At 54.4% G+C, this 20227-nt stretch overlaps 1 protein-coding gene across 1 annotated transcript in view; it reads right to left on the bottom strand.

The window, feature by feature from the left end:
* The window catches only part of POU2F2 (POU class 2 homeobox 2), a 77160-nt gene extending 57283 nt beyond the window's left edge, over positions 1-19877 (bottom strand). Inside the window, exons 1-2 of the mRNA XM_040457210.1 lie at positions 19771-19877; positions 2904-2964 (exon numbers count right to left, since the gene is read on the bottom strand). The gene's annotated coding sequence lies outside the window, so the exon portion shown is untranslated. The remainder of the gene's footprint in view (positions 1-2903; positions 2965-19770) is intronic.
* Positions 19878-20227: the final 350 nt, after the last annotated feature.

Raw genomic sequence — 20227 nt, 5'->3', positions numbered from 1 at the left:
TCAAACACGTCTGGTGGGGGCAGGGGGGGGGGATGAACTTTCCCCGTGGACCACTCAGATATATTGGCAGCAGCCTTCAGGGCTAGTTCACAGACTCCATCAGCTAAACACCCCCTGTTGTACATTTTTCTCTAGTTTCTAGTGAAAAACCAACAAATAGCCCAAGCATTATCCAACCCTCTCCATTTTTAAATTTGTCAGGGTTGGCAACAAATAAGACTTCAGGGGTTTCCCCCCAATCAAGTACCCCCCCCCCCAAGCATAAGGATCAGCCATCCCGAGGAGATTCGAACTGCTGTGGTGAGTCCTATTGATGTGGGAGAGCAAGAGCTTATAGCTCAGGCAGACCTGAGCGCAAATTCTGCCTCTACTGCTTACCTGCCTTAGGCCAGTTGCCTCCCCTCTCTGTGCCTCAGTTTCCTTCTCTGGCAACAGGGGACCACCATCCACCTCACAGGCTTGCACTGAGGATTAATGCAAAATACCCAGAGTAGGCCCTGGCATGGACGTGGCCCCTTGGTAAATATCAGTTCCGCCATTTGGATGCAACAGCTCTCGGCATGTGTTACCGAAACTGTCACACGTGTGTCCATGAAACCTTGGATACTTAACAAACATCTATCTGAACACAAAGAACGAAAATCAGAGACCTGGTTTGCGACTTCCGCCAGCTCTGAAACATAATTCCTTTAACAGCCTCTGCTAATTTAGCCCAACTTTCAGGCATTCCTCAAAGCCAACCTTTAGTCCCCAAATTCTGCAAGCTGGAAGCTCCTCAACCCTCTTTTTTTAAATATATATATGTGTGTGTGTGTGTGTGTGTGTGTGTGTGTGTGTGTATATATATATATATATACACATATATATACACATATATACATATATATGTACATACATATACATGTAATTTATATATATATACACATATATATACATATATATATGTACTTTAATTTGATTTTAAGTCAGCGCCACACCCAATGTGGGGCTTGAACTCACGACCGAGAGGTGAAGGGTCGCATGCTCTATTGACTGAGCCAGCAAGAAGCTCCTCCTTGACCCTCTTTTCAACATCAAGAGCATCAGGGGACCTGAAAGTTCCTGGCAAAGCTACAATTCTGGCTCCCTGGAGAAAGTTCACATCCTATACTCAGACTCCCACATTCCTTACCAGTTAGAACGGGGTCCATGGGTGGGTTTCAGGGGGTCTGTGAAGATCCTGAGTTGGAGCACAACTGGGGAGATACAGGGATGGGTTTTCCCAAGAGAAAGTCTATACTAAAAGTTGTATAACTAGAATTCTATGGGCCAAAGATTGTCCAAACCATGCGGCTTGGACCACAGGGAGATTTTTGAAATTTTGTGTTAGTAGCCAACATTTAAAAAAAATGGGAGACGGGCGCCTGGGTGGCTCAGTCGGTTGCGCGTCCGGCTTCGGCTCAGGTCATGATCTCGCAGCTCGTGAGTTTGAGCCCCGCCTAGGGCTCTGCGCTGAGTGCTCGGAGCCTGCAGCCTGCTTCGGATTCTGTGTTTCCCTCATCTCTCTGCCCCTAACCCACTTGCATCTTGTCTCTGTCTGTCTCAAAAATAAATAAACATTAAAAACATTTTTTTAATGGGAGATTTCACACAAAATTCTGGGTATCTGACTTCTTTTGGAAAACTGGAAAATCTGGCAAGTGGGGTTTGCATCTCTGCAGGGAGACAGAGAGTGGAGCTGAAGAGCAGTCTCCCACCGCAATGCATTTTCTAGTCCACTGTGGTTCCTACGACCGCAGGTTGCAGACCCTGGGACACAGCTTTCATCTGCTTCTTCAGATGAGTGTTTGACCCCTGGTACAGCAAGGATGCCTGGGTAGGACGCCTATGAGGGCCACCACAGGCCTCCCCAGACCCCGTGAAACCCATCCGTGGACCCTATTCTAACTGGTAAGGAATGCAGGGGTCTGAGTACAGGATGTGTGCTTTTTCCAGGGAACCAGAATCATCCTGAACCTGAACAGTCCTGAGGCCTGTGGGTTAAGCTGCTCTGGTAAAAATAGATGTGGCAGCATGGTGGTGGTAGGCGTGCCGGTCCCACCCCAGAGGCCCTGTCCCACCTCTCTCCGGATCCTCACTACCGGGGCCTTATCAGGCTGAGCGGAGCAAACACCAGAGCACATGCCCAGAGCCCGTTTCCTCATGAGCTGAGCTGCTGGGGAGCACTTGCTTCTGTTTAGGAGTCTCAGTGGGCTCCAAGGAGGGGTCTCACAAATCCTCACTTGTTCAGGGGATCTTCCAGCTGTATTTTGAGCTCCTGCTTCCTGAGGCATATGCTTCCATGGAGTAACTTCTTTCATCCTCCCATCCTGTGTGGTGGGTGCTGTTATAACCCTCCTCTGACGGATGGGGAAACTGAGGATTACACAACTCACATGAGGCACAGGGGCCATCTGGCTCTGGAGTTGGAATCTGAACTGCCTCACTAGCCTTCCGCCCTCAGGACAGCGCTTGAGGAGGGTTCTGTTATCATTCCCTTTATAGGTGAGGAAATGAAGGCTCTGACTATCCCAAGTCACTCCCAGTTAGGAAGGGAAAGAAAGGGGGTTCACGCAGGCGTGTCTGCCCCCCAGCTGTGATCTGAGCCACCAAGTTATCCATCTCTCTCCTGCTGAGCATGATACTCACCAGCAGAAACCCTCACGGTCACCCACACCCAGAACCACCTGTTTGGCCAGAAAGCCACGGGACACACGGAGCATAAAAACGCAAAACAGGCTAACCTCGTGGAGGACAGAGCAAACCGAGGAAGGGCACCACTCCTGGGGTGCAGCCAGGGAAGAGGAGGGGAAAGCAGGGACTCCTGGAAGGGAACAGGACCCGGAGCACAGCAATAAGCAAAGCTCTGAGGCCGTGGCCCTTACCTCTTGGGCAAACGCAGCGAAGCTAATACATTCAGGCCACCAACCCAGTCCAGTCGAGAACCTGGAAAGAGAGGAGAAGAGAGTCAGCCTCCTAGGGAATATGTGAAGCATCCCCAACTCGGGCAGGATGAGGCAACTCCTCAAGTAGAGGAACTCAGCTCCTGTTGCACCATCCGTAGGCACCTCTTGGCGAATGTGGACTCAGGTCCTGCCAGCCACTTGTTGCCCTCAGCGGTCATTTCCGGGCTCTGAGCCTCAGTGTCCCCATCTCTTAAATGGGCATCCCACTGCCCGCCTTGTTGAACATCTGTCTTTCCCATCAGACTGGAAGCCCCCTGAAGGGCAGGGACTGTGTCTTACAGTGTTTGCCTTTGGCAGAGGGCCCTCCAAATGCAGGATGCCCCAGTAAGAAAATGATGGGCAATGAGCGAAGGGGTGGACAGATGGAGGGATTACTTAATTCACAAGCTATGTATTTCAGAGGACGGGTGGGGGGATAAAACGAGAAAGACATCTGAGTTACTCATCAGGTGCCTGCGTGCAGCAAGGAAATGAAAATAAAAGTCCTGATGATATTTCTGACTCACATATTCATTCATTCATTTATTCGTTGGGTTAATCGGCAGATATGGAAGTGTGTCTAGGCTGGGCTCTGGACCAAGGGTGGGGGTGCAGAGGTGAATTAGATAAGGTCCCTGCCCTGTCTGCTGGAGGGCTCACAGGCAAGACCCAATGCTAACATGCTGGGGTAAGGAGAGAGTGCTGCAAGAATCCCAGGGGGAGTCAGGGAAGACCTAAGAAGGTTGCTACCCTCGAGCAGAGCACAGCGAATAAACTTTAGTCAGGCAGAGGGCCGCGAGGAAGGGAAGGAGATGTCAGGCCTTTACCTGCCCAGGGGACACCAGACAAGTGGGAAAGACGAGGCTTCAGGGGTAGCAGAGGCTGCACCCCACAGGGCCTGGGCCTAGCAGCTAGGGGAAGGGGCACAAGCCGCTTTGTCTTTAGAAAGGTCCCACTGTGTGCTGTGCAGAAGATGGAGAGGACAGAGAGGACATGGGGAGACCCGTCACCAAAGAGTGTCCACCGCCCTGCAGGGCGGCAGAATGACAGCTGGGATCGGCCATACTTTACAGATGCAGTGGACGAGGTTGAAAAGAGATGGGACTTCCCTGGGGTCCTGTGGAGCTGGGTGAAGGAGGGAGCTGGTTAGAGAGCAAGGGCCCAGGTGCCTTGTCTGAAAACCTGGTTTCTTGCCTTCTGGGAACATGGTCCTCCTGGGAAAGGAACCCACACAGAGATCTCTTTTGCCCCTGCTTCCTGTGGGCTTTCAGAGAAGGAGCGGGGACTGTAAGATAGGGAGAGACTTCCCAAAAGAGACAGGATGTCAGGGAGACCTTCCCCAGGCAAGTACTGATGAGTTCACGGTGAGGAGCAACGTCCATCCATCGAAAAAGAGAGAGCCCTGTGGGGGAGTTAACAAAGCCGGCAAGCCCACATCGGTCTCACACCTTTGTGCCCCATACATGTAGTCCTGAGAGGGGAGACAAGAGGGGGACAGGTAGGATGGCCATGGACCTGGAAGTCTGGTATACTACTTTCCTATCTCACGGCAAATATGCTGGCACAGATGGGGAGACTGAGGCCCAGGACCAGCCAAACGCACACGGAATTAGTGGAGGCTGGACAGAAGTTGAGAAGGAGAAAAGAGAGAAAAAGACAGACTGAGACAGTAGGGAGAGAGACGATGGCTGGACGGATGGATGACTGGATGGACAGATGGATGGACAGAGGGATGGATAGGAAAGGGAAGAGAAGAAATGGGCAGAGAGAGTAGGTGTGGAGAGAGCCACAGGTAGAGAGCAAAGCCCAAACGGGAAAAAAAAGGGGGTAAAAGGAACAAGAGGTCCCCCCAACTCCACCCTCCCAAGTCCCCCTTTCTCTACTGGGGCCTCTATCTTCATGGGTGGAAGGGGACCAGGACCCCTGTTCCCTGGGGGGAGGGAGGAGCTGGGGTTTCTCCCCTCTCAGGGGCTGCTCCCCCCACATACCCCCACCCCCCCCCACCCCTGCCCGGAGCTAATCAGCGGCTGTCATCTCCACGGTGAGGTCTTGGTTAAGGAGATTTAGGGCCGGGATCAATAGGAAATTTAAAAATCGATGCAGCGCGCAGGGCAAAATCGATGGCGTTTAATCGCCTTGCCGATTCCCAGTCAAAACAATTAGCCGCGCTGAGTGTTGAACACGGTGGCGACACGGCATTAACCGTCAATATTGGTGTAAGTGATGGCGGGCGGGCGGGGGAATCCCTGGGCCTCCGAGGAAGACACTGCCCGAGGGCTGGGGTCTTCCCGGGGGCAGTGCCCTATGTTGGCACTTCCCTCCAGCAGCAGCCCCCACGCTCAGCTCTCCCGTCTGCACTCTGCCACCCTCAGCCACCGTGCCCAATGCCCATGATGAGCAGCACCGTGGCCGGGCCCTTCCTCCTCTTGTCAGCTCCCAGCCCCTGTGCCCTCATACACCCTCGGACAGACCCCTCTCCCCAGGAAATAACGTCTCCCCTGTGCAGGAGATAGAGCAGTGCCTTGGAGCTGGAAGATAGCAGGAGCTACTTAGGAGATGCCTTCTCCCCATTTCACAGATGGGGACTCTGAGGGAGAAGGAGCCAAAGCAGCTGGCCTCTAGGGATCTGGCACAGGAAATGGAGGAGCCTGGATTTGAGTCCCGAGTTCTCTGACTCCGGAGACTATGTTCCTTGCAGCTGCGCCACAAAGAAGTTTCCAATGTTCACTCAGAGAAGGAAAGAAAGCCCTCAGCTCTCCTCAAAGCCAATATAAATGTGTGTTCCCTGGTCTGTCTGCTACCCGCCGGCCAGACTGTGAGCTCCTGGAGGCTCGCTTGGGGCTTGGCTCCTCTGGGGAGCCCCCAGCATCACCCAGGATAGGGTACGATCCTGAGCTGGAGCATGGGACAGGCCTGAGTATGACAGTGCCCCTTGGCCCCACACGCAGACTGCCCACCTACACTGCCATCAAGGGCAAGATGCGCAGAGCAAAGGGCCCCCCCCCAAACACGGGAGCTCAATATGTGCAGCCCAGTAGCCCTTAGTGAGAGCAGCTGGTGTTTCCCCAGTGCAAGCTGCAGGCCAGGCCGCCAGGCATGCTTAGCTGCTCTGTAGACGTGATCTCACAGAATCCCCACGACCCTGTTTGGTGAGGAGCATCCCCAAGACACAGAGGAGGAAATGGAGGCTCAGAGAGGTGAAGTCCTTTGCCCAAGGTCACACAGCCAAGAAAGGGCAGCTCCGTCTGACCAGACTCTGAGAGACACGGGACACAGAGCAAACAAAATCTAGTGACAGTAAGCAAGAGAATGTAATGTAAAGAGAGGGTGCAGGAAGCTAGCACCGAGGCCCTGGCGGGGCGGGGAAAGCAAGGCAGGAGCAGAACTGGAGATGGCACTCTGGGCTCCGGGCCCGGTGGGACTAGGATGGGAGATGGTGAGGCCAAGGCTGGCTCTCACTTTCTCTGAACTTGCCAGAGGACTCCCGGTTCTGGGGTGCTGCATAGCGGAGGGCAGAGGCTTCTACCGCGGCCACCTGCTCCCTGGCGCGGAAGAACAGGGCGGGGGTGTGGGTAGGGGAGGAGACCCATGAGATGAGCCAGGGATTGATCTGACAAGGTCCTAATCAAATGGTCAATATCACTGACCTGACCACTTAACCTATTGATAAGCTGGCAAGGATGGAGCAGGCAGCGAGTGGGCTCAGGGCGGGAGACAGTGAGAGGGCCTGGGGGGAGCCCGACGGGGCAGCACTCAGGCCCACAGCGTGCGTGGGTCTGGGGGCTTGGAGAGGCTGTTCTCCTCTTCAAAGCGCCCCCACCTCCCCTCTGTCTGGGGGCTCCTACCCAAGCTTCTCCCTCCACTCAGGGCCCCTCAGCCCTGCCCTGAGTGAGGCTGGGAACCATCCCCAGCACCCGAGCCATCCCAGCTCCCTTGGATGGTGCCTTAGCTTTTCATACATGTGAAGGACTTCTCTAAGCCTCGATGTCCTCACCTGTCACCCGGGGATCATTACAATCGGGAATACCTAGATGTCCTATGACTGGGGGCCGGAACGATAAACGATAGTACAGGAGGACTGCAGGGCTGTAGAAAATATGCTCAAAAGAAATTCATTGACAAGGGAGCGATGCTCATAATCCACTATTAGGAAGTAAAAGGCAGGTCATAAACTGATATGTGGCATGTGATCCCATTTGTAAGAGACACACACATACACATACACACACACACACACAGCCCGCCAAAGAAAAAGGTTTAGAGCAGAAGTCAGAATTCTGAGTTTGGTCCCACGCATCTGAATTTTAGTAAGTTCTTTGGGTAACCTCGAAGTCATACACCCATTTGAGAAAAAGATAGCCAGAAAGGTAGGCATCAAGAAGTTAATTTTTCTTTCTCGTTTCACTAGATTACCATGGTGGGTTTTTTTCCTCACCTCTCTGTATATCTGCATTTTCTCTTTTTCTACAGCGAACATTGTGGCACATCAGTTAATGTCTGTAATTGCAGAAAGTGGGGTTAATGAGCCCCACTAGGTGGCTGGGAGCTCGGTGGGCTCACAGCGAGTGGCGTTTCTCCGGCCCTCTCCCGTTTCCCGGCCAGGCTTGTCTTATGTCCCCACTGTGTCCAAGTCCAGCAGAGTCCAGCGTGCCCCGAAATGAGAATAAAGCTAAAGCCCCTCTACTTTATCCTCTATCAGAGAAGGCAGGGTGGGACCAAGCCAAATTCTGTGCCCTATGCCCTCTTCAGGAAACTGGCTGAGGGCTTATAGACAGGAGGGACAGCTGGAGGAGAAGTTGTGGCCCAGAGGAAGGGAAAGAATTTTCCCAAAGGCACAGAGCTGGTTGTGACAGAGCTGGGACACACGCTGGGGCTCCTGGCTCCTGGGTCATGGCCTCCCACTGCTGGGAGGGAAGACATTGCAAGAACAAGTGTGCATGTAGACTAGAGGGCTCTCAGGAGAGCACCGACTTCTATGGGACAGAAGAGCATGGTGGCCAAAAAACAGGTTTGCCGCCGCCTCGCTGTGCGACCCTGGGCAAGTTACTTCACCTCTCTGAGCCTCCGGTTGCTCAGACATAAAATGACGATAAGAACACCTGCCTCACAATGCTCATGTGAGAAGTCAAGACCATGCTTATAACAAATTTAGCAGAGAAACTGACGCAGAAGGCGGCAAGGGAGTGGGAGAAATGGTATCAGGATTACCAGCCATAAATGACATATGTGAGTAGGGTGTACAGAGGGTGAGAGGGAATTGGGGGGACGGGGAAGGGAGGGGGTGTGTCCTGGTACTCTGTCTTGGGGTGTGAGCAGATTCAGTGAAGACACCTGGCTAAATATGTTTTTTGTTCATTCATTCATTCATTCATTCACTCAATAAGCATTTCCTAAGGCCAGTTCTAGGCCAGACCCTGTGCCAGGCCCTACAGTCCAGATATGAACAATGGAAGATCCCACTGGGTTAGTAAAGGGGAATTAGGGATGGCTGGGGCTGGTCTCTCATCGGAGACTTGCTGCCTCAGTGGCCTCCAAACTGGCCCTCGGGGCTTCTGCTGAAAGGGGCCAAGTACAGGCGCACAAGCCCCCACCGCCCGAGCGGCATGGCGCTTCAGGCCTGTGTGTGTGCGTGCACACTGGAATAGTAAGCTCTGTGCGGCAGGCTTATGTTCACCTTTGTGATTCACAGCACTGTGCACGGGGCCTGACACTCTGGGGACACGCCATGCTCAGGGGTTTTTTTTTTCCTCCGTTTTTTTCTAATGAAAAAAAAAAGTTCAAAGCACCCAGCACAATGCCTAACACCTGGCAGGTACTCGATAAATAGCAGCTATTATTAGTATCATCATCACACACGCGCGGTCACTCTTCATCCCCACAAAAACCTTATTTCGCCGAGGAGGAAAGTTGAGGCTTAAAAAGAGTGACATGATTTGCCCTCAGCCAGGATAGGACTGGAAGCAGGGTGCGTGGGTCTGGGGTCCCCTCCCCTGTGGCTAGGGTGTGTGCTGGGTTGGGGGGGGGGAAGAAGGAGGAGGGAAGAGGTGGGGTGGTGAGCAGGTGAGATGATGGGGGACAAGGAGAATTGGCTGGGGTGAGTGGAGTAGTGAAGAGAAACGGAGTAGAGAGAACAGCCCCAGGGTGACAGGTCTGGAGTCTGGCTGCTTCAGGGTTCAGGCAGGCAGTGGCCTGACTTGCCGATACCCAGGTAGGTGCATCCCCCTGGAAGGTGGGCTCCTTCTACCCTTCTGTGGCACAGCAGACGCCCATTTCCACCCTTCATTACACGGGCAAGTGGGATGACAGGGGACTTGCTCCTGTTCGTCTGACAAACATCCGCTGAGCACTTGCAGTGTGCCGAGTACCATTCTAGGTGCTGGGGATACACCTTTGAACAAGACAAAGTCCCTGTCCTCATGGCATTGACCTTCTAGTGGAGGGGTAGATATAACAGACAAGAATACATATCTAAAAGCTAAGAAGGAAAATAAAGCAGGTGAAGGGGTAGGTTACAGAAGAATGTTTCTTTAGACTGAGAGGTCAAGAAAGGCCTGTGGGGGGTGGGGAGGGCAGGGCACCTGGGTGGCTCTGTCGGTTAAGTGTCTGACTTTGGCTCGGGTCATGATCTCGCGGTCTGTGGGCTTGAGCCCCGGGTTGGGCTCTGTGCTGACAGCTCAGAGCCTGGAGCCTGCTTCAGATTCTGTGTCTCCCTCGCTCTCTGCCCCTCCCCTGTTTGCACTCTGTCTCTCTCTCTCAAAAATAAATAAACATTAAAATTAAAAAGAAAGAAAGAGGGGCGCCTGGGTGGCGCAGTCGGTTAAGCGTCCGACTTCAGCCAGGTCACGATCTCGCGGTCCGTGAGTTCGAGCCCCGCGTCGGGCTCTGGGCGGATGGCTCAGAGCCTGGAGCCTGTTTCCGATTCTGTGTCTCCCTCTCTCTCTGCCCCTCCCCCGTTCATGCTCTGTCTCTCTCTGTCCCAAAAATAAATAAAACGTTGAAAAAAAATTTTTTTTAAATAAAAAAAATAAGAAAGAAAGAAAGAAAGAAAGAAAGAAAGAAAGAAAGAAAGAAAGAAAGAAAGAAAGGCCTGTGGGGTAAAGTGGGTTTTGAGTAGAAGCCCAAATAAAGTATGGGATAAGGGCTTTCCTGGCAAAGGAAACAGCAAGTGCAAAGGCCCTAGGCAGGACCAATGTTGGTGTGTTTGAGGAACACCAAGATGGCCAGAGTGGACTGAGCTTCTGGGGACAAGAAAAAAGGAGTAGAAATTGAATAGGCAGGAGGGCGCCATCATATGGGACTTCTAGGCTAAGGAAGATGTTCTAGGGAGGGGTGGGGGTGAGAAGAGGGATGATAGGCTTTCTCACTGTGGCAGGTGAAGGTTGGTCTCACCTTCAAAAACCAGGCTGCATCCTCATCCCTTTCCCATATACCCTGTGGGGCCTTCTGACCCATTCATTCTCTAAGAACAACCTCAAGAAGCCTTTAATAAACCCGTGGGGTCCCTGACAGGGTTTTGTCAGGGGACTGAAGACTCTCCTGGAGCAGGGAAGGGTCAGGCTCATCCGTGTGCCTTGGCATGCAGCTCAGGCCTGGCCACAGAAGGCCTCAGAAAACAGTAGCATGTGGGCAGTCACTCAGGGGGACTGTAACCCTCGACCTCCAGCTCCCACCAAATCTCCATGTGGGAGAAGTTGTAGCTTGTCCAACTCTGCTCAGAGGCCAAGATATGGGGCTGGGAGCAAGGGGAAGGCTGTCTGTGTCACCTCCCTGGCCAGGCCTTGGGCAGGGATCCTAGAGTGGACAGGCAGGGCAGGAGGTCCCTCCCTCCATATCTTGCCATCTTCCTCCTGTCTCTCTGCCACGCCAGAGGATCCTCCAAAGGATCCCTGACTTGGTTCCCAGCTTACATCCTGTCGAGTCTCTCCCGCAAAACGCTTCCATGCTACATGGTGCATCTGAAATAAATCCTGAGCCTTACAGACCTTCCCAGTGATGTCAAGCCTCATCTCTCACCCCTCCCTGCACAGCCCTGCTAGTCCAGCGACTTCCCACACTGGCTCACACCTCCGTGCCTGTGCATAGGGAGTGCCTCCATTTGGAAAGCCCTCTGCTTCCCCTTTTCCTCTAGACCCTGCACACCCTTCTCCATGTCACCTCTTTGGTGAAGCCTCTGGACTCCCCCAGGCAGCTTGGCCTCCTGCTCCGCATGGTCCCAGCATGTTCTGTGTGCTTCTATCAAAGCCCCGGTATCTGGGCCCCAGCCAGTGGGGGAGACTCCATTTCCCACCAGAGAGGTTTTCTAGACGGGCACTAAGGCACAGCAAAATTGGAGGCGGGGCGGGGATCTGTGTCCTGTATTGTTTATGCCTGTGTGGTCTTGGTGAGTTTCGGGAGGGATGCATGTGCACATTTAGAATCTCTGTGTTGTGACTAATGCTCAGCTTAAATGTCACTTCCTCAGAGGTGTTCCCCCTGACCCACCAATCTAAACCAGGCTCTCCCATGACCCCTCCCACAGCCTCGTTTCCTTCCTTCCCAGACGTTATCACCGTTTATAACTAACTATACACGGAGGTCTGATCAGTGCCCGTCCTGTTGGCTCAGAGCTCTTGGAGAGCAAAGCCCAGATCCGGATTGTAAATCATTTTTTCCCAGCTTCTAAGACAGGGCCTGGCTCACACAGGGCCGTGTTCCTGTGTGATGAGTGGATTCATTCCATTAATATTTTCAGACTTAAGCATCTACCCATTTTCATTTTGTTCTAAGGGGATGAGTCTGAGGAGGGGGGTGTTTGTGTCTATAACTCAGAATACGCCTCTTCCACTCACCATGAGTGGCTTCCCATAGGACCTCTGAATGTGGCCTGCATGCACCCACGGGCATATAAGCTGGGATGCCACCATGTTTTAGTGTCCGTATTTGTACCCTTTCTGTTGAAAAAAACAACTCTCTATGTGAGGAGCACCCTGGTGCTTTGGTATCTGTCTTGTCCTGTGATGCCTCGGTACATACGTGATGCACAGATGTCTGGGGTTTCATACCTGTGTGTATGTGCCTATCTGACGTGTCCATGTTCAAATCTGGCATGTCCATTTCGGCATCTCTGGTGATGTAGGCACAAACGTCTGTGGATCTGTAGGCTTTAGTACCTGTGCATTTTCCAAGAGAAGCTCTGGCCAAGGGGATGTGCACCTGGGTCTCAGGACCCACAGGTGTACATGTCCATCATGTGTCTGAGAATCTGTGTATGAATCTATCTCAGGACCACTGCATATGTCTACATGTATATTTCAAAATTTGCCTGTGCATCTGTTCAAGACTTATGTAGCCTCTGTAGTTTGGAGAGAGAGAGAAAAAAAGAGAAAGACAGTGTGTGTGTGTGTGTGTGTGTGTGTGTGTGTGTGTGTGTGTGTGTGGTGTGTATGTCAGGAGTGACCTGGACATGTATATACCTGTGTGTCTCTCTTCCCCTAGCTGCTACTGCCTTCCCAGTGTGGATGAGTACCTATTCTCTCTCTCTCTCTCTCTCTCTCTCTCTCTCTCTCTCTCTCTCTCCCTCACACCCATCCATGCTCATGTGTGCCGTGTGGATGGGGAGGGGGCCGGGGTGTCGGCAAGCTCCTGTGTCACAAGGTTAATTTCTCCGCAGCCAGGCAGGCTGGGCCCTGAGGGGAGTGGTGGGGGAGGGGCTGGTCCCCACAGCCCCTCTGATAAATATGTATTTGGGGCTGCTGTGCTCAAAGGTCATGGGGGGAGAAGGAGGAGGAGGGGTGGTCTGCACTGTGCCGGGCTGCTGGGTCCCAGCCAGGCCCAGGATGGGTTGCGTGACTGCTTCCAGAGGGATGATGAGATTCAGGGAGATGCCCCCCTCATCCTGGTCTGGCCCACCCCACTCACAGCCATGCTCAGTGGGAGATGCTGTTGTGGACACACAGATATTCAAACTCTGGAGCAGGCAAGCACATAAGCCCACGCCCGCCCATACCCAGACAGAGGCTCAAACGATGCACAAAGACAGGCTTGTGAGCCACCAGATGCGCAGATAGCTGGGATCCCAGAGCCAGACCCACATCCCTTCTTCCTCACCTAACCTTCACCCCAACGCCAAAACACTACAAGTGCACAAGAACGAAGAGCATCTCACAATAAGAAAGGTCCCCACACACTCAATAAACACACGCACACTTGGACACAAAGGTGCACGGGGTCCGGTGAGAAAGGCACCCGGACACTTTGTGGGTGTGCATGTACACACACACGCACACACGCACACACACACACACACACACACACACAAGCAAGGGCACACACAAAGGTGCGCACATAGATGCATACCAAGAGTCCCGAAGACACAAAGTTCTACGGAGACAGGTGCACGCTGACAATCGTAGATAACTGTGCGTGCACACGAACACACATATGAGCACACACACGTACAAAGACCCCAAAAGCAGGCAGGATGCACGGCGAAGCCAGGCTGGGAAAGCCACCCGGATGCAGCACAGCCCGCTCTGGCCCTTTCCCCACTGAGGCGAGAATAGCCGCCCCGTTTCTGGTCTCTGGCCCCCCTGGCCAGCTTCAGCCAAATGCGCCATCATTTGTCCAGCCCCGATCACATCAATTGTCGAGCCTCCCCTCCTTGCTGACCAGCCATCTCGGCCATCAGCGGCCTCGGCCGTTAGCCGGCTCCCGCCTCTGGCCTGAATTTGTTGAATCTTCCTTACCTGGCAGAACCGTCCAGACCAATGGAGCCCTTCCGGGGTGGTCTCCCTGACCCTTCCCTCAAGGGAGTCTGATGTCCCTGTTGTGTGACCCACAGCCCATGCCTCAGGGCGACCCCCCCCTCGGCACACTGCTCATGCTGTCATTCTTCAATGACCGCTGGCCACGGTGGTTCTGGTGGATCGGGAGACTGTGTGTTTGAGTGTGTGTGTGTGAGTCCGCTTGCAGGCATGTGTGTATGGGTGATGGGATGGCTACAGCTGTGCTTTAAGTCAAAAGGAGTGTGTGTGTGCGTGAGTGTGTGTGTGTGGTGTGTGTGTGAGAGAGAGAGGGAGAGAGAGAGCAAGAGTAAGGGGTTAGGATATCAGCAGCTGTGCTTAAAGTCAAAGAGAGTCTGAGTGTGGTTGTGCATACGGGGACTTAGGATGTCAGGGACAGTGCTTCACACGTGTGCACATGCGTGTGCATGTGTGTGTGCTTTCCTGCCAGCAGTGACTCAGTGTGTAAGGCTAGCCTGGATGTGGGAGGCCATGAGGGGCTGTTTCTGTCTTGGGCACGGGGGGGCAGCGCAGGACAGACGTTTGCTTCTCGAGCGGTTGTGAGCAAGTGGAGTATGTCTCTCCCAGACTCCGTTGCCTGTGTTTGTGAAAGTGACAGATGCTGTCTCCCTGGCCTCACTGCGGCGGATTAAGTCTGCGAATGCCACATGAGTCCGCACCCCGGTGGGGGAGGGTCCCCAGCCTGCTCTTACACACGAGTGTGTGGCCACAGCCTGTGTGATACGGGATCCTGAGGATAAGGGCTAAAGTAGCCCCCTTGGTTTCTGCGAGGGAGACTGTGTCTGAATGGACGCCAGGGACAAGGGTTCCACGTGAGGGCACGGGCGCACGCACTCATGCTCACATACTAGTCCGTGTTGTCCAAGGCACATTGTCGCGAGATACACATGTGTGCACGTGATCGCAATAGTGCTGGCTCCTCACAGCCGGCCAGATCAAGTCCAAACTTCTCCGAGCCTCCATAGACAGGCCCTACGACACTGTGCCAACCTCTGTTCTTAGGGCCACACCCCCAACTGGGGCTGCTTCTTCCCAGTTTCCATCTTTCTGCCGTCTTTCTGCACCCCCCCTTCCTCGGTGACTGAGCATCTTCAAAGACCTCCCTCCCTGTTTAAACCCACACCTCCCTCCTTGTCCAGAGTCCCAGTGACTTGGAAACTCCCTCCATGCTCACAGTCCAGGTACCAGAATCTTGTCTAAGGCTGGGATGGGGGCCACTTCAGAGTCTGTGGTTGGTGTCTGATAATCACGTGCAGGGAGGGTGTGATCGTGCTACCATTGCCTGAATACCTCAGGGAACTAACTGTATACTTCATTTGCTCAGTGACTCACACTACTCCATAAATACCTATTGAATGTGGGGACCTAGTATGTAGGGCCACCATCTCTAGCCTCCTTCTGACTGTTTCAGAGCTGGAAAAGCTGCCTGCCCCAAGCACCTAATGAAAGTGGGGCTGTGGGCAAATGAGAGAGAGTCACCTGCCTCGCAAGGCCACAGCCTGGGGCTCACTGGCAGGGGGCGGGGAGAATGTAAGCCCATCTGTAACCCTGTCTTTGAACAGGCCCAGGCTCAAACTGTCACCAACAGAATGGGCTCTTGACCTTGCTCATTTGCCAGCTTTCCCTTCAGGATACAAAGCGAGACCCAGGTCCTCGAAGCCCTCACTGAGCCACATAAGGCATCCATCCACCTGACGGGTCCTGGGAGACAGGTCTGTGGATGGACATCTCAGGGGGCAGGAAGGAAGTGGGGAAGGGGCCAAGCCAGAGAAAGGAAATGGTGCTGGGACAGCTAAAGGGAGAGGGAAAGACCTCTAAGGACAGACTAAGCTTGGTACCAGGCCCAGAGGTGTGGGTGCTAGCACCGCTGGGTAGCTTACAGCCTGGGAGAATGCTATGGACCTCAAACCCTTATCTGTGAAAGGGACATCATCAGGGCTGCTATAAGATCTAGGTGGATGTAAGGGGCGTGTATCATCGTCATTATTATTATTATTAAATCAGGAGGTGTTGGGCCCAAGGGGAAAATGATGAGTGATATATATTTAGAAGAAAGAACAGACCCCAGTCTGAGGAGACCCCACACTCACTCTCTCCTCGAACAATTCTCCATACCCGGGTTCCTTAAGCATTTCAATCCTGAAAAAAATTCCTGGAAATTAACCAGCACATATCAGACATGGAAACTGCTCCCTTGCCCCCATCAAGGTCCAAGCAGCTCCTGGCATGGCCATCTGTCCCCCTCATGCCTGCATCATGCCCCCCACATTAGGATTATGAGCCAGGGCTCTCACAAGTTCTACCCAGTAGGGTGCTGAGATTAGGGCCCCTAGCTTGGCTGTCACACTAGTGGGAGAAGGGGTTCTGGCCTACAGCCCCTGCATGTATGAACCAGAATATGGAGGAGGCCTGGGGGTGGCCACTGATGGATCCGCTAGAAAAAAAATCTAGCCAGCATGCTATCTAGGATATATAGGCTAACCTCTATGACACACACAGCATGGGTGTGGACACGTGCATACACACACACACGCGCACACACACACACACACACACACACACACGGTGGCTAAGTTCTTTCCTTGCCACGGCCTCTGTCACAGACACCCTCCATTTTCCCTGCAAAGACTGGCAGAGGGAAGTGAGGAAGAGAGGGTAACCAGGGCCCCCAAGAATGGCACTGCAAGCAACCAGGGGGTTGGCCAGTAGCTTAAGGGAAACAGGAATGGGGATCTGGACCTCCCAGCGGGCACGAATGGGCCTCTGTCCAACATTACCCAGAAATCAGGAAGTAGACACAGAATTGCGTTACCAGCACCTGGAGATGCAGACCACGGCCCTGATCTGCTTCCCTCCTGGCCTGCCTACCACCCCCTGACACGGGACGCTTTGTTACTAGGGAAGAGCCAGGGAAGGTTTCTGTGGGCTGGCTGACTTCGGGGAGTGGGCATCTTTTCTTGTTTTGTTTTCTTGAACCCAGCTTCAAGGTTGCTGTGCAAGCATGCTGTCGAGCCCACCCATATGCCCATGACCCCTGTGCACATCTCTCATCATGGCACCCAGACCCTGCTTCATAAACCCACCCTCCCCCTGACCCGGGACACACAGAGACACCTAACGAAAACAACAGTGATAATAACAATAATAATAGCTCCGTGCAGCAATGGTACTTTCACATGTGACTTTATTTAACATATATCCTCATGTGCACACACCACGTTCAGACCAGACCTCGTACATACGCGCAGAACCTCTACTACAACCGTGCTGCACGTACACGCCGATGCACCCACTGCCGACGCCAGACTTGGCACACGCATGGACGGCTACCACGCACAGAGCCAGCGAGTGCCTCCCAAGTGAACGCTCGGCGAGGGGCCCGTGAACATCCAGACGAGGGACGAACCAGTGTAAATACACGCGCCTACTCCCTCCTGCACATGTATTGCCCACAATGGGAGCCCCCCGTACCCAGCCCCCTGCTGAACACACATGTCGTGATTCTACACCTCTGGCTCCTCACTCTGCCAAGGCTCCCAAGCTCTGCACACAGTCAGTCCATCCGGAACACCTCTCGCAACACACACAGGCCCTGTTATACACAGACACTGCCGCCATGGTCTGACTCCGTACACACCAGACCCCCACTGCGCAATGACGCTATATTCCCATGCCCTGGGGGAGGGGGCAAATTTCACCGACAAGATGGCAAGAGACTAAAACCTACTGAGTTAAGCAGCTCGTGGGGTCTTGCTCTAAACCCAGGACCTGCTCCCCACCTCCACAGGCCTCAAGAGCTAGGGGGAAAGTGGGGAGTGGTCTGCAGGCCAGATGTTTTCTCTTAGGACCTTTTACCTGGGACTCAGAAGCTCTAGAGATCCTCTCAGATGGAACCCCCCCCCCAATTTTCTCCCCTTTTCACTTCCCACTAGCCATCCATGTCATTTTCTTCTCTGTCCACACCCTTCTCTCTCAGCGGGGCTGAGTCCATAGCCATGAGCCCTCACTTAAGGTATTCCCCTCCCCCTCCAATGGCCCCAGTGAACGTCCAGCGGGACTTCTCTAGGGAGCCAGGGGAAATAGGGGGTGGCGCTAGAACCCCAGGGCAGACCCAAGCCCCCAGCAGAGAAAAAAGACAGTAGAAACACATGGGGGTACGGAATCAGAATCGGGGTTAGGCTCTGCTGGGAACTCGGGAGATCCTTGTCTTTGCACAGACCCCCTCTCCCTGGCACTCTGTTCAAGGCCAATGCCACAAAAGTGATGAATAAATGAAACTGAGGGAGGGGACAGAAAGGACAGGGCAACAGAGAAAATGAGTGGCAGGGAGGAAGAATGAAAGAAAAGGGGAAAGGGGGAAGGGAAAAAAGAGAGAAAAAGAAAGGAAGGGGTGGGGAGAAAGAAGAAAGAAAGAAAGAAAGAAAGAAAGAAAGAAAGAAAGAAAGAAAGAAAGAAAGAAAGAAAGAAAGAAAGAAAACTGAGTGGGGAGGAGAAAGCTTTTATTGAGAGGAAGAAGAGACAAACTGGAAAACAGGGAGAAAGAGAACCCGGTAAGGAGATGGAGAAAAAGCATCCGAGAAAGGACAGGAGAGGAAGAAGAGAGAAGCAAGCTCAGAGGTAGGAGGAGGCCGCCAAAGGGGTTCCCCAAGTTACAGACTTTGCCCAGAGAGCTGAGGGGTGCATCCTAGCTCCCCAACATCACTCCCCAGCCCTGGAGCTCCGCTCCCACCTCTCCTCCTACCAGAAACGCCACCGCCTCTCCGCGCCCCATCCCAGCTGCTCCCTCTCCTATCTTCCACCCTGCCGGCAGTCCGGAGCACCCCGTTTCTTTCTCTTGCCCCTCATTTCCACCCCCAGCCCTTTCTGGTCCCCCGTGCCCTCTTACCTCTCCCCCCCATGCACCCTGCTTGCTTCGGAGCTTCAGACAGCATCAGCAACCAATATCCTCCCACTAAACCGGCCCCCACACCCCCAGGAAAGGGGGGAAAAAAAAGCAGGCGGCACCGCCACCAGCCCTGACCCCCTCTCGCCTCATTCTCTCCACAGTCGCCCCTTCCCCAAATGCAGGGTCAAAAATGGGGATCCCACCCAGCCCGGGGAGCCTCTCCAAAGCGCCGAGGCCAGCCGGGAGCGGATGCCACCTCGCCTCTTCTCTGCACTCGCTCCTTTTTTGTATACGATGGCCCCAGCTGCGCTGTGTTTGATTTTCATCGTCTTTTTATTGGTATTATTTTTTTTCTCTTTTTCTGTATTTTTTGCCTGGGGCGGCGGCGACGATGCGACCACCGCCTGGTCTCCGTCGCCAGCTCCCGGCCGTCGGCGCTTTCTCTCTCCGCGCTGCTCTCGCCTCCCTCCTTTCTCTTCTCTGTCTCCGCTCGCTCCTCCGTCCTCTCGGCTCCGTCCTCAGTCACTGCGCTCTCTCTCTACTGCCTCCCGCTCCACGCCTCTCCTTTCCCCATCCTTCTTGCCCCTTCTCCCCTTTTTCTCTCCCTCTTCACCTCCTCTCCGTCCCCATTTCTTCTCATCCCTCCCCACCCCCCTCCCGCACACCACCACCACGCTCATCTCCTCGGGTTCCCTCGCCGCCACCGACAGCAAGCCATCCCCCTCGCCCCCAAATAATAAAAATACCCAGCCAGGGGCAAAGCCCCGACGCCGGGCGCCGGGAGGGAGGCGAGAGGGCCGGGGCCGCAGCGGCGGCGGGCAGCCGGAGCGCGGTGCGGAGCGAGCGGCGCCCGCCCGGCTCCCGCCCGGAGAGCTCTCTGCAATAGGCCGAGCCGGCTGCATTAAGCTTCTTGCAATCAATAAAGCGCGGGTCAGATTATGCAAAGCGCAGATATTAATATGCAAAGTTTTAAAGATTTTTAAATGGAAGGGCGAGCGCGGCGCGGGCGGGCGGGCAGGGGCTGCGAGGGGAGAGGGAGGAAGGGAGGGCGGGCGGGCGGGCGCGCAGGCGAGCTGGGGAGAGGAGGAGGCTGCCCGCCGCCCGCCCGCCCGCCCGGCTGCGCCGCGCCGCCTTGCCTTACCGCTGCTCCCATCGGTAGGCGCCGCTGTCTTCGCCATGCGCGTCAGCTGCACGGCTCCGAGGGGATGGCCGAGGAGGAGCCGCCGCCGCCAACGCTACCCCCGCTCCCGCTCCCGCTCCCGCGCCCGCTCGCTGCCTGCTGCTGGCGCTGCTCTGGCCGCTGCTCCTCGCCTGAGCTGCCGGCGCGAGCCCAGGCGCGCGCCATCCCCGGCTCCCACCTTGTCCCCATGGCAACCCCGGGCCCAAGGATGCTCAGAGAGAGAGCGCGAGCGAGAGAGCGAGGGGGGAGAGAGGGAGAGGGAGAGGGCGGGGACCGCAGGGGACACGGAGGCAGGGAGAGGCCCGAGACCCACAGAGACACAGAGATACACAGAGACAGAGCGACTCAGAGATAAGCAGAGATAGGCTGAGACGGATAGAGACGCAGTGACAGAAAGAGGGGAGAGGGGCGGGGAGTA

The sequence above is a fragment of the Herpailurus yagouaroundi genome, unplaced genomic scaffold (assembly GCF_014898765.1).
Source record: "Herpailurus yagouaroundi ecotype Mexico unplaced genomic scaffold, PumYag 220, whole genome shotgun sequence".
NCBI lineage: Eukaryota > Metazoa > Chordata > Mammalia > Carnivora > Felidae > Herpailurus > Herpailurus yagouaroundi.
Note: the sequence above shows the minus strand (reverse complement) of the source record. Positions and strands in the feature narration are given on the sequence as shown.